Source organism: Staurois parvus, unplaced genomic scaffold (assembly GCF_062004578.1).
Source record: "Staurois parvus isolate SC_StPar_1 unplaced genomic scaffold, SC_StPar_1.0 ptg000402l, whole genome shotgun sequence".
NCBI lineage: Eukaryota > Metazoa > Chordata > Amphibia > Anura > Ranidae > Staurois > Staurois parvus.
The window spans coordinates 4201429-4205871 of NW_028318198.1; positions in this window are offsets into that span (position 1 = coordinate 4201429).

Consider the following 4443-nt stretch of genomic DNA (forward strand, 5'->3'; position numbering starts at 1 on the left):
GTCATGGGGAACATCTCCTATTAGAAGAGATTGATTAACCAATTGCTGATCACCCACAGTACTTGTACCGCCCACAGAACTTGTACTGTGGAAAGGTGACAGTTATAGGCAGAGCGACGTACTGGTATGTGGCTCTGGCTGTATTAACACAGAGGGGTGCTGTGTGCTCCCCCTTCCATGACCTCTGTGTCCACTTGACACAGTGGAATGCGGAATTTGGTAATCGGGACCTGGTGATCATGTGATCACATGATCACAATGGTAGCAAAGCTGTTATGATTCATAATAGCTTTGCTTCTCTTCCTGGTGAGCTGCGATTTTCCCACAGCTCTCACATGGTACATGGGCCAATCACAGCATCCTGTACCATGTGATTAGCTGTAGGCAATCACAGATCACTAGTATTTTGAACTGTCATGACCCTAACCCATTCATGACAGTTCAAAGCAAGCATTGCTTTGCAGGAGAAATAATCTTTACTGTTCCTGCAATACAAAGTGTAAAAAAAAAATCCCCCTAATCACCTCCCCCCTCAGAGTAGTACAGTGTTCTTATGGTAACATTGAACTAGTCTAATGAAAGTATAGTAAAAAAAATAAATAAACAAAAATGTCAAATAATGTTAAAAAAATAAATATTGAAAACATTTTCTCTTAAAGTTTTTAAAGGTGTTTTTGTTAACTGCTTGCTGTCCACCCATGGCTCTGGACAGGGCACCACCCCCTTACGTTGATTTCCATTGTTTTTTAATGTAAACAAAAACTGTCTTGGTCTTCAAGTGGTTAAAAGAGTGGGTAATGTGTGGTATAAACTTCTAGTGTTGGTCCTGTAATGCCAGGATAGTAGAAGCACCTCCCCAAATGACCCCTTTTTGGAAAGCAGACACTCTAAGGTATTTGCTAAGGAGCATGGTGAGTATTTTGAAGATCTCATTTGTTGCCACAAGTGTTTGGAAAATTTACTGTATCCTTTCTTTTTTCTTTTTTAAAACCCTGTGACAAAAAAATTATATCTGAAAAATACCCACCATACCTCTTATCAAATTCTTGAGGTATCTACTTTCCAAAAAGAGGTCATTTGGAGGAGGGGAGTGAGTGTTTGTGCTGTCTTGGCATTTCAGGGCCTCCAAAACTGTGATAGGTAGTGAGGAAGTGACATGAGGCATTATGCCCTTTGAAAGCCTGAAGGAAGGTGGCCATTGGATTTTGGGGGCCTGTATGTGACTAGGCTGTCAAAAAGTATCTCACGTGGTATTTCTATACTCAGGAGAAGTAGCAAAATATGTTTTGGGGTGTTGTTCCACATATACCCACGGCATGTGTGAGCAATATATAATTTAAGTTACAACTTGGTGTAAAAATTTTTTTTGTCATTTTCCCAAAATGAAAATAAAATCTTCCATGGACTCAACACACCTCTCAGCAAATTCCATGGGGTATCTACTTTCCAAAAAGGGGTCATTTGGGGGGGGGGGGGGTGTATTGCTCTGGCAAGTAACACCTCAAGAAATGTGATAGGCAGTCAGGAAGTAAAAACTGTGTAAATTCCAATATATATATATATATATATATATATATATGTATATATATACACCGTAGTTTGTAAACGCTATAACTTTCACACAAACCAATTAATATACACGTATTGGGATTTTTTTTTACCAAAGATATGTAGCAGGATACATTTTTGCCCACATTTTTTACTAAATTTGAGTTAATTGGATATTTTTTTTAACAGAAAGTAGAGAATATCAACTTTTTCAAAATTGTCAGTCTTTTTTGTTTATATATCCAAAAATAAAAAACCCAGTTGTAATCAAATACCACCAAAAGAAAGCTCTATTTGTGCAAAAAAAAGTACATACATTTCATTTGGGTACAACGTTGCATTACCATGAAAGTATCAGGAAGCAGGAAAAACCTTCAGGGGCTGAAGTGGTTAAAAATATCTGTTAATGGTTCAACAACTACAACTTGAAGTTCTCTTAGAATTCTGGGATGAAGACCAACAGGTCCCATTGCTTTATTAAGCTTATTCTAGCCAGTTCCTCTGCTACCAGAAATCCTAAAAATAAACCATCATTACCGGCACCAATATGATTCCCCAACTTGTTTATGTTATTACAATTTTTCTGAAAAGACTAAACAGAAGTAATTGTTTAAATGGTTTGCTACATCCAGGTCTCCCTGAACCTAAGTGCTGTGCCCAGTTTTCATTTTAGTAATCCCATTGTATTTTTTCCTTCTATCGCTGATGTATCCAAAAACGTTTTTTATCTCCTTTCTTAAAAGGTTTAACATTTTCCTCCTCTGTCTGTGCTTTGGCAGCACTGATAATGTGTTTGGCCTCCTTTTGCCTATTTTTATACTCTTCTCTGTCAGCTACACCTCCTGTTTCCTTGAATCTTCTATATGCTGTTTTTTTTCCTTTACTATCCCACTTACCCCTTTTGTGAACCACGTTGTTTTTTCCATACGTCTATTCTTACTAATTTGCCTGACTAATAATCTAGTTGCCGCTGGGATGGTAGACTTTAACTTTATTTGTCACGTGGTCACTTTTGTTGTGTCCTGGTGGAACACACAAATTACACTTTATTTGCACTGTTGCACAGACATTTATTGATTTGATTATTTTATTTATTTATTTATATGTTTATTTAGGATGTAGCGCTGCACTATTTATTTATTTATTGATCTAACTCACACTGGTAGGAGGTTAAGTGTTAGCAGCTATAGGGAGAGGGCCCCATCCTGAGCGCTGGAAGTTGTCGCTTTTAAATTATAGACTTTAACAGCACCCACTAAGTTCTTATTCCTGTCATTTTACTCCAACCTTTCAACTAATTTTTTTTAAAAAAATTTAGCTATAGACCTCTGTACTCTTACTGAATTTGGTATGATTTATCTAAACAATGCTCAACTCATGCATAAAATATAGTTCAGATTTGTGATTAAATAGTGAGTAAATAGTTGTTTAAAGAATTCAGCACACGATTAAAGACATTTTGACATGTCTCCCTCCTGTCCTCCTAATTTTAATGCGCAAAAGTACTTACACCTTAGATGCAGGCATCATAGCATATTGCAAGTTGTGGCTTGTCTACTCACTAGTAAAACTTTTCTTTACCAGACTCCTGCTCTCAAGATGATATGCATGCATTTTGTTGCTGCATCTCAAGGATATTATGCTCAGTGTTTGCAGTCTGACAAACTCATCAATGGTGCAATGGAGCATGGTAGATACATTGGGTAGGTTGTAGCTGTTCTTGAAATACATTTGTGCTTTGCCAATGCAGGACTTCACTGCCAGACTCCACAGTTTGAAGATATCAGAGCTCCAACACATCTCGGAGCCATCATGAATCCTCCTTCTTCAGAGCTATCAAGCAAAGAACAGAACAAAGTGGTACAATCCATATATACAAAAAAAATATATACATCTTCACATACTTACATTTCTTTCACTCCCTTGCCACTCGATTCAACCATTAGGAGCAAAGAGAGGCTGCCCTGAGTAGGGTCCAAGTTACAACTTAAAGAAATGCTGAGGACTTTCTTGCCAATCCCATGTGTCCAGATGCCTTTGCTGACAAACCCCAAGCACTAGCACTGCCACAGGAGAGTAAAGCCTGTGAGTCGCATGTTTTCCATACCCAGAAGTACTGAGTATGGAAAATACTTCTCTTTGCTCCCAACATCCAAGTGTAGCTGTCAAGAATAAAGAAAAGGTAAGTATATTCCACTGGGGAGAGCAACAGTTATGCAATCATATATTGCTTTGCCCTGCATGAGAAAAGCATAAGTTGATTTCAAGTTAGTTACATACAGGTATTAGACAATATTCTTCCATTTGGTCATCTATGGTCAGATAAGGGAATATTCATAGTTTGTAGACCCCTCTATGTCCCTGGCTGACACTCCTTGTCCCAGGAACAAGGATTTGTACAGCCTATATGTATTGTTCATCCCCAGAGACTAATAGTGCTCACAGTGGCATCGCTATGGGGGTGCGGTCCACACCTGGGTTACACCCACCAGAGGGGTGACACCATCAAGTAGGGTGTTGTTGAGACCCCCTTCCACCAGTGAAGCATTCACAGAAGGCTCCCCCCTTCCCATCTTTCTCTGCTCAGTCTTTCAGAGAACTCAGGCTGTGACTGGGGAGGGAAGCTGCGGGCTGTCAGAGCGTTTCTCCAGCTTGAATCCCCTCTCCTGTCAGCAGTGTAGGAGACATGAGAGTGGCTCTCATCTGCTTCACCACTCGGCTTACTGCTTGCTCTGTTTCCTTCCCATTGGCCACAGCTGAGGCACAATCAGAAGAGACTAGGGAAGCACCGTGGAACATGTAGTCCCAAAAAATTGGTGGCCCCTTTGTTGGTCACAGGGAGTAGACCACAGCCCCCAGCATGCACTCTTTCCTTGGGGGAGAGAGAAAGTATGG